Raw genomic sequence first — 10,888 nt, forward strand, 5'->3', positions numbered from 1 at the left:
TCAGGTGGGACAACCTGTCCACAGGAGGACTGTTAGTCCTGCACTCCTCACATCTGTAGTTTCTGGCAGTGACCACAAGAAAACTAAGAAGTTCTGTTTGCAGTTTGTTACAAACCAGAAGCAGCTCTGCTCAGATCAGAGCAAACTCAACATTTTTCACACCGTGTGGCAAAAATCGGACACTATCCATGACCCTGAACGCACCGTCCTCTGTGAAGCATGGAGGTGGCAGCATCATGCTGTGGGGAGGTGTTTCTTCATCATGGACATTGACTCTGTTCAGAGTTGATGTGATGGATGGAGCTAAATCCAGGATCATCCTGGAAGAAAACCTTAGAAGCTGCAGAGGAGTTGAGACTGGAGCAGAGGTTCACCTTCCAGCAGGAGAACCACCTGAAACATCCAGCAAAAGTCCAGCAGAACCGTTCAGATCAGACATGTTCATGAATGGACCAGTCAAAGTCCAGATCTAAACCCAGCAGAAGATCTGTGGCAGGACCTGAACATTACTGCAGATCTGGCAGAGAAGCTAGAACTGTACAGACGAGTGGTTCTACAAAGTACAAGAACCACAGCAGAGCTGCAAACTGTCACCTCACGACTTTACATGCCCTTCTTTTCTTGATTCATTCAGTCATTTAAGTCTGATGTTCTGTGTCCTCAGACCTCAATCTGGTCCTCTTGGTCCACCAGGTGGAAGGAAGTGTGCCCCCCCCCCCCCCCCCCCCCCCCGCAGGTTATCCCTGTACACACATTTAACCCCCTGACTCAGCCCCACATTCTCACACTCTGTCATCACAGGTCCTGGCTGCTGTTGACCTGAGCACTAACACATGCTGAGGACAACTTAACCTCTGGACCCCCAGACAGAAAACACACACTACAGAGGAGGGGCAGAGGAGAAGGAGGAGGAGGAGAATCAGTGTGCATGCACTGAGCGAAACATGGAGGAGAAAAATCACAAGAAGCACAAAGTGAACCAGCCGTGAAAGCACAACGATGCTCCACTGAGGGTGTACTGAAAACTGAGTAAATGGTAAATGGACTGTACTTACATAGCGCCTTTCTATCTTATTTCAAGATACTCAAAGCGCTTTACACTACAATCTGTGCCTCATTTACCCATTCATACAGCACTTTACTAGATCTCTACAAAGCTAATTGAACAAATCATTCTAAAGAGTCTAATCAGAGCTTTTAGATCACATTCATGCACTGATGGGACACACATCAGAGACTATCAGGGGTTCAGTGTCTTGCCCAGGGACACTTCAGCATGTGACTGCTGGTGGATTCGAACCCCCAACTCTCGCATTGGAGGACGACTGCTCTAACCACTCAGCCACAGCCACACCTCTATAACACTATAAACACCTGGCAGGATGACAACTGGGGGCAGGTGAGAGTGGGTGGGGTCAAGAGCTGAAGGAGCAGAACTAATGGAGGAGCTGAGAGTCATTCTCAACACAGGGAGATTTCACATATTTTCAAAATTTAACTAAAATTGCTACAACTCTGTCATTTTTAACATGAACTGATCTTGGTCTTAAACTGGATGGGATAAATGTTCGGCCTTTAATTTATTTTGTGAAGAACTAAATTTTGTTTCCACATCTTTAAAACGTGATGACATCATCAGTCTCTTCATTTTATTGGCTTGTTGTTGATCGTGCAGAGAACAGTTTATTTTAAAGAATGTTCTTGTATCATAACTTGATGACCATTCATGTTTATTACGGGAGAAATCCTGTAAAAAATGTTTACCTGCTTACAAATACTATTTTAATATGTTTCTACAATAAACTAGTCAATCTTTAAGAGCAATCACAATTTTCAAATGTCAGATTGAAACTATTGTTTATTTTTAATTTTTTTTTTTTACCAAAAAAAAAAATCTCATTTCAATTTTCAGATTGACAAAATATTTATTTTGTGACAATTTAAAAACAAAAATATTTTCCCCCTCACAATTTTTTTTTTTTTTTGTGAAGACCCTTCAGTGCACCAGACCGTGCAGATCTGGAAGCTGAAAATGAGGCACTGTCTTTGATCAAAATTAATCATATTTCATGTTGTATAGTTTTATTTTTTAACAGCCTCAACACGGTGCACTCGCTTAGGCATTAGCAGTCAGCTGCTGTCGGCTGAGGTATGCACGATTCTGCAGCCTGCATGCATGTGAAACAGCTTTTTAAAAAATGAATAAATGCTTACTTGTGCACATTACAAGTGAGTTTTTGTTCTTTACATCCAAACCAAAACATTCATTCAACCTTTATTTATACAGTTTAGTTCCAATTGAGCCTTGGGGACTCATTTACAGAGAGACCTGTTACATACAACATACAGAGTAGATGAAGAAAAGAGAACACGAGGACGGAGCAAGTTTTAAAAAATCATGTCTCACACCATGTCCTGGCCAGGGCAAAGTGTAAAAGATGCAAAAAAAACCCAACTTGCAACATGAAACAGCAACACACAATGACATCATAATACATTTATGCATAGAGGTCGACAAAGGCGGTGAGTTGTCCATGGACACTCCAGAAAGTTCCAAAGTTCTGATAAGATGGTACAATGTCTAACAGCGGCACAGTTCTGATAAAGCCATAGATGTCCTTGGGGCAGGGAGGGGAGAGGCAGAGCAGAGCTTCTTAGTTTACATATCCACCAGGAGCAATTTGAGATAAGTTGGCCTATCCAAGGCCAGCGAGGAGGCCAAATTCAGAGAAACAACAATTGTTTTGGGCAGGCAGACTCTACTGACAAGTCTTCCTTCAGTTCTGCTAGTACACTCACTGGTGACTCCATACAGCCAGATCCATGGACATTCCACCCTTCTCCAAGGTCAAATCCTTGATCCTAGGAGCTGCAAGTGGTCCACAATTCACAGAAATTGCGTCCAACTTACGGTTCAGCATGCAAACCATATTATTCTGAGAGCTCGGAGTAATCCCTCATATACCTGTAAGGCATTAATAGCTTTAGTATTGCCAAAACTGCTGCCGACATCTTCCTTATTAGCCAATAATCCAGGTATCCATCGATTCCAAAAAGCAGAAACGCTGTTATCATAAATCCAAGTATGTATGTCTTCTATGTCCTCAACAAACAGCACAGACTGACACCTCACCTTTCAAACACCCCAGGAATCCATGACATATCCAGCTGTGTGAGTCCCTTCAGGACATGAGGGTTCTCCTGGACCCTGCCTTCTGGTATACATTTTTTTTTATCAATCATCAATCGCGTTGAGAGACCAGCTGACCAGATCCATAATAATTTTTGATTCGGAAGATGTGTAAAGAGAGGCTCTGAGGAGGTTCACAGGACAAGAGAGATAAAAAGCAGGAGCGGATGAAAGTGGCCGTCTTCATGGAGAGCGAAAGAAAGAAAACAGTTTTGTTGAACGAGATGAACGACATGACCTGACAGAAGGTTCTGCTTCTACGCTGAGTCAAGCACCATCTCCAGCAAAATGTTTACAGAGGCTCTCAAAAGTAAAAGTGGAGCCCCACATAATATAAAAATCTAAAATACAAGGGATCAATAATATAGAGGTAAAATATAAAACATTATGCGGAATACATTGTTTTATGATAAATATGGGATTAAAATGTTTTTTACAGTGTATTTCAATGGCTGCAGTAGCTCGGTGGTCAGTTTTCATTCATTCAACCTTTATTTAGACAGGTAAATCCCAGTAAGCCTCGAGGACTCATTTACAAGAGACCTGATTTCAACAAAGAATAATGACAACAATGGACAAGAGCGACAACAATGGACAGTCATAAAAGAGGAATACAGATTTATTTTTAAATTTTATTTAACAAATAGGATGGCTAAAAAAAAAAGTAACAAAAAACAGCAGATTATAAGGTGAATGTAGAAAACTAAAAACAGGAACATGTCTGCATTGGTCCCTGCCAGGAGTCCAACAGATTCATAAAGCCACTTAGAAAGTCAGGAAGTTGATTCATTTTCTGTTTCCTTATGGTAGTTAAACCGGAAGATTCATCTTTAGTGAAATATTTCCAAACTATTGATGCATTTCTACCTGTTTGCCAAGACTGGGCCTGCTCTGCTCCATCTGTCTGCTTGGAGGAATCCATTTTGTAACCCGCACTCAGTGCGGATCATGTGACACGTGACGCAGTGACGTAACCGCGACGTAATGACGTCACTACGAAAACTCAACGTGAAATTAAAATACTCAATAGATGTCCTAGGAATCGATGTGTAGATTACTCAAGTAGTCTGTTAAAGCCCTAGATCATAAACAGTAGCCCTTCGCTACTTCGCAGTTCGTTATCGCAGACTCGCTCTATTGCGGTTTTTCAAAATAAAATTGGACATGACACACAATCGGCTGATTGATGGATGAGCCACATGATCGGCATGGAATTTGTATTTAAAATAAATTATTTAAAATTATTTAGCACCTCCAGCAGCTTTATGCAGCCCATACTGCAGGATAAACTTCCTGCTGCAGCTGATCAGCTGTTCAGTGTGCAGAGTGGAGAAGTGGGCGTGGCAAAGAGCTCTTGCAGGAGGCAAGGAGGCAAAGAGTAAAGGCAAAGAGGCAGGGAGCTGAAATCATGACATTCTGTGCTCTTTTAGAGGGTTTATAGTTTAGTAACATTGTTTGGAATATTACAAGAGTGTGGGAAGAGTTTAAAATGCCTTTATATATATATTTAAATAATAAAATAAACAACTACTTGCTACTTGTACTACTATTCTTACTTCACGGTTTTTCACTTATCGCTGGGCTTCAGGGTACGAATCCCCCGTGATAAACGAGGGACTACTGTAATGCAATACTGACCAGGATTATGTATAATGTTTCCATGTTTGACCAAAATGGTTTTGATGTTCTTCTCTTTCAGGTTTGGAGCTGGTACCAGGAGGTTCCAGGATGTCAGAGCAGACCAAGGAGGCCAGGTAAGCGGAAGATGGTGAGAGAGAGTGGCAGGATGAACCTTAAGGCTGGATGTCAGATGTTTAGCTCTTGTTTTTGTCTTGTGTAGATGCAGACATAGGAGAGGGATCCAATGAGGACTGGAGATCAGACCTTGGCACGAGGCAGACCCAGGATTCATTCAACCTTTATTTATACAGGTTAATCCCATTGAGCCTCTGGGACTCATTTACAAGAGAGCTGAAGGATGATGAGGAAGCAGATGACAGGAGCTACGAGGAGCACAAGGAAAAAACAGTTTAGTTCAAGCACCAAGGATCTGGACATGGTACCATGAATGGGACAATGTTCCAGCTGAGTCTAGATGATCCAAACAGTCTTAAGTACTGGAAGCTTCTCATTAGCAGACTCAGAGTCAGAGTCAGAGTCAGAGTTTCTTTATTGTCATTCACACCTCATGGTACATGTGGTGGAGTGAAATTATGTACACAGGGTCCCAGTTACATCCAACAATAAAATGTTTAAGAAAAACAGTAATAACATCAAAGATATGAACTAAGAAAACCATCAACTAAATATACACTAAGCACTCATAACATAAAACATTGAACATCAGCACAAACATGAACATGAGTCTGTGAGCAAATGTGCACGCATGAACACATCAACATTGAAACAGATCAGCAGCAACATGAAACAGATCAGCAGCAACATGATGTGATTTTTCACAGTGATTATTCTAGTTAGAGATTCATGAGTCTAACAGCCTCAGGGTAGAAGCTGTTCCTCAGACTTGTGGTTCTACACTTAATGCTCCTCAACCTCCTTCCTGAGGGGAGTGGGGCAAAAAGTGTGTGTGCTGGGTGAGTGAGGTCCTTCATGATGCAGGTGGCCCTCTTCCTGCATCTGGAGGTGTAGATGTCTGTGATGGTGGGGAGGCTGACTCCAACAGATTTCTGTGCAGCCTTCACCACTCTCTGCAAAGCTTTTCTTTCTGCAGCTGTGCAGCCTCCATGCCACACGTTGATGCTGGAGCACAGGATGCTCTCCACTGCACACCTGTAGAAGGAGGTGAGGACTGAGCTTCCCAGACCAGCTCGTCTCAGCCGCCTGAGGAAGTAGAGTCTCTGATGAGCTTTCTTGATCAGGCTGGTGGTGTTGTTGCTCCAGCTGAGGTTGTTATTCATGTGTACACCCAAGTACTTGTAGCTGGAGACCACTTCCACCGCAGATCCTCTTATGTTCAGGGGGGTGCAGATGTTTTTGTTCCTTCTGAAGTCCACAATCATCTCCTTTGTCTTCTTCACATTGATGTGAAGGTTGTTCTTCCTGCACCAGCTCTCCAGGTGTTCCACCTCTTGCCTGTAGCTGGACTCATCATTGTTTGTGATGCATCCCACCACCGCTGTATCACAAAGACAGGAGAGAATCCCTACAGGAGAAGAGAGAGCTGAGTCAAAAGGCAAAGCTCCAGATTTACTGGTCCATCTCTGATCCAACCTTCACCTGAGGTCATGAGGTTTGGACCATGACCAAAAGAACAAGTTCCAATTTGTTAGCTCGGAGTAGAGCTGCTGCTTCTTTGCATCGAAAGGAGTCAGTTGAGGGGGTTCAGGAGACTGATTGGGGCCTCCTAGATGCCTCCCTTTGCAGGTTTTCCAGAACTTGTGGGAAGGATTGAGTATCTTCTCTGGCCTTCACGAGGAGCTCAAGAGTGTCGATGGAGCGAGGAAGATCTGTTTTTTTCTCCTGAACTTGTTGTCTCTGTGACCTGACTGCAGATAAGAGGCGATGAGATAAAATGGAGATGTAAAAACTGTACACTATCTTAAACAATTGACCACAAATTGTGGAGAAGCTGCTCCACATATGATTTGCTTCTGAGACTCTCTTGCATATCTTCCGAACCATAATTATGGACTTATTTTGATCGGTTGGTCCCTCAACACAATTGATAACATTTCTTCGAAGAGAAGACAGGCTTTACGTGAGCCGATTGGCCCTGTTGGTACGCACGCAGCTGGATATCTCATCGACTTGAAGACTTGATTATGTGTCTATCTCTGCTGCCATTTGTGGATTTGAGGGACACATATTTAATTGGATTTACGATAACTGGTTCCTACATTTTGGATTTGGCTGGTTGCTGATTTTATCTACAATCAAGGAAGTCGTCGTCAGCAAATTTGGACCTGACCACGCTACTTGCCTTATGATGGTTTGGTTCATGCCTCGAGTACCTGGACTCAAATGCTTTGGGCAGAGTGGATCAGATCTCGGGGATTTTACTCAGGCATGTTCTTTTGGTGTGGTCATGTAATTTGAATATTTCAGATCCCGAGTGGACCAACACAGACTCAAGGTCATCTTATCTGAATTCACCTGGAGAACATGTGATCTGACGCTCACCCCCCCACCCCCCACCCCAATCAAGGAATTTCCAACTGATAACCAGAGGAAACCAGCTGAATAAATATTGTGTCATCATTTCAGGACTCTTGGATTCTCATACGTGTTGTCCTTGGCCATTCCCCGACATAACTCGAGAATGTTTATGGATCTCACCAGAGGACATTGGCTGATTATTACATCCTTATCTGAACTCTTACAGTGCCCTCGAGAGCGTCCAAGGATATTGCTCATCGCTCTCATTGTCTATCCTCCACCCCTCTGCAGAATGTCTATGTCACTACGTGCTTGATGTGCAAGGTGTTTTTTAATATTAGAGCTTTTCTTCTCAGCCAAGAAGAAAAAGTTTAATAGGAATTTTTTTAACCTCCAATTCTTACATGTGTCCAGTTTCACTACTTTTTGTCTGTCTAAACAGATCCCACTTGTAAATGAGTCTTCGAGGCTCATTGTGATTTATCTGTCTAAACAAAGGTTGAATGAATGAATTTACCACAGAAGAGCTGTGAGAGAGCCGCCTGACTGCTGGGTCACCAACAACTTCTGTGACTCAACATTTCAGTAAAAATGTAGTTTCTCTAATTACGCATGCTTTTTTGTTACACAGTTGCTGTTTTCTGATCTTGTTTCGGCCAGCTGGTGGATGTTGACCAGCTTAGAGTTGGCTAGCAGTCCATTTTATTACAGCAGGACTGACTTCATGTTTTATGTCCTCACATGATGCAGGGAGCAGAGGGCTGCAGACAATAAGTACAGTGTTCTGTATGTGTGTCAGCACAAGCTAAAATGCTACGTTCACGTGTTTCTCTGGAAAGGAAGAAGAAAATTTAAGATGGTGATGCAGATCAGGTGGTAAGGGAAGGGAGAATGAAGACCGTTTTAGGAATTTACTGTTTGCAGAAGAAAGAAAATGTGATCAAATGAGAATTTTAAAATGCTCTTAGGATCAAAACTGCCTCTGGTTTGACTACAGAAACTTGGAGGAGGAAACTTCAGATGTCAGAAGCTGAAGGATAACTTCAGGATCAGTCCGTGCCATGTGACTCTCAGTCGTTAAAGAACTGAGAACAACGGTCCAATAACGCGTCACGAGTTGTGAGTCAGTCGACTTTTGCCTGCAGGCACAAGTCTTCAACCACTGGAAACATCCGAGGGTTCCTCAGACCTCCTGCAGGAGTTTAGTCCTCTCCTAATGTGTCCTGACAGTCATCTGGAGCAACATGGACACCTGTCCGCTCATCCTCCTTTCATTTCACACTTTTGACTTCTTTTAAGAAAACATTTTCTCTCCTTTCTGCCACGATCAAAATGGATTTATTTTCTAACGTTGTTTTCAGAGTCAAACAGTTCCATCTTGTTTTTGTTAGTTCTTTATGTTCAAACACACAGTTTTGATGCATTTTTTGAAGTTGAACAGGGAAAGTTGGCTTTCATGCATCCCAGCGTTAAATGTGCACATGGTGGGGAGCCAAAACTGTCAACAACAGGATTAAACTCAAAATACTCGGCTGAAAAATCTCTAATGACCCTACTTTGTTTTTTTATCTTCATTTTTCTGATCAAGACAAAAATGAGTTGAGCCTTTTCAGATGCAGTTATTGAGTGAACGCTGAGTTTGTTCCCTGTTTTTTTTTTTTTAACTTTATTTCAGCTCACAGCTTTATCATTAAGTTCAGCTTTGATTCTCAGTTTTTTAAACTTTTGGACTTTTTGAAAAGTTCCACACTATTCTCAATGTTTTGCTCATTAAACATTCATCCATTATCTTTACCCGCTTCTTCTTTTTTGGGGCCATGGGGGTCACTGGTACCCAAGTCACTGTGTGAGTGTCAGGGCAGGGGTGAGTTACGACGGACATGACTCCAGTCCCTCACAGCTTATAAAACATTTTGCTCTTTAAAATGAGTATATGTGCTTGACTTTTAGCTACTGTTCTGCTGAACTGAACTCTTTACTAAAGTTTTAATGAATTAAGCTATTAGCTACTGTTCAGATGATTTTAGCTTTTAGCTACTACTTTGATTAATCAAGTTGTTTCAGCTGATATGCTGCTGAATTTAGCTTTTAGCTGCTGTTTTGAATAATTTAGCATCCAGCTACTGTTTGATGAATTAAACTGTTACTGTTCTGTTGGATTTAGCTCTTAGCTAAGATTTTAATTGTTTAAGCTATTAGCTACTGTTCAGATGATTTTAGATTTAGCTACTACTTTGATGACTCAAGTTTTTAGCTGTGGCGCTGCTTAATTTAGCTGTTACTTACTGCTCTTATAAATGATCCTTTAGCTTTTAGTTACTCTTCTAAAGGTCTAAGCTTTTAGGTATTGTTTTAACGAATTAAGCTATTAAGTTACTTTTCTGCTACATTTAGCTTTTATCTATTGTTCTGCTGAGTTCAAATTTCAGCTACTGTTTTGCCATTTTTTTCTTCTAGTTACTGTGCTATTGTACTGCAGGATTTAGCTTTGTTTTGCTATATAGTAAAACTGACAGAACTATAGCAATTTTTATTTTACTGTCGTAAGACGGACATGTTAGAGTATAGTCTCTGTCTGTCTGTACATCCGTACATAAACGTTCTCTCATCCTGCCTATAATTTCTGATCCGCTCAAGATGATTTAACAAAACCTGATACACATTTGTACCATCATTGTGCAAGATGTCGCATAATTTTTTCATCACCTCAGCTCTAAGGTCAAGGCAACAAATCAAGGTTAATGGTTGTAGAAGGTATTTGCTTGTCTGGGCCATTGCCATACATTGTTGTATAATTGTTAGTTGACGGGTGTGTAATGTGTCACATGTGGAACTCTTTGCCATGAGTTGAATGAGCCTGACTCCAAAATGTAAATAGTTGCACATATACATTTATGGATTGGATTATTTGTACTTACTACCAGTGGTTGATGTATGGGGTGCCATTTGTAAAGTTACACAGTCAAAAATTAACAGCAATACTTTGGTTTATTTAGCCTTTCATAAGAAAAAAAATGTTTGTTTTAATTTCAAAGTCAGATTTTCACCATGTTATTCATACATTTATAAATGTCATAGTTCCAAACTAAATATTTAATTGACAAGCTAAATATTTAGTACAAACAAATTATTTAACATGCAAGTTAAATATTTAAATAGCAAGTTAAATATTTAGCTTCACACTAAATATTTAGTTTACAAACTAAACGTTTATGTCCAATCTAAATTTTTTATTTACAAACTAAATATTTAACTTGCAAGTTAAATATTTAGTTATTTAACTAAACATTTAGGTGTAAATTAAGTATTTAATTTCAGAGCTAGATATTTATTTTCCAAACTAAACATTTAATTTCCAAACTAAATATTTAATTTCTAAGGTAAACATTTAATTCCTAAACTACCCCCCCCCCCCCAATCTTGTCCAGCATTGTGGCACTCAAAATTATTGTCTGAGTGTCAAGGTGATGTCCAACTGATTTACTTTCACAAGCAGAGCATTATGGCTGGCCTTAGTCTTCCTCTAGAACTGCGGAAATAAAAAACAAGACAAAACCGAGAAACCACAACAACAAGCAACAT

Source organism: Nematolebias whitei, chromosome 6, assembly GCF_014905685.2.
Source record: "Nematolebias whitei isolate Nwh7 chromosome 6, NemWhi1, whole genome shotgun sequence".
Classification (NCBI taxonomy): domain Eukaryota; kingdom Metazoa; phylum Chordata; class Actinopteri; order Cyprinodontiformes; family Rivulidae; genus Nematolebias; species Nematolebias whitei.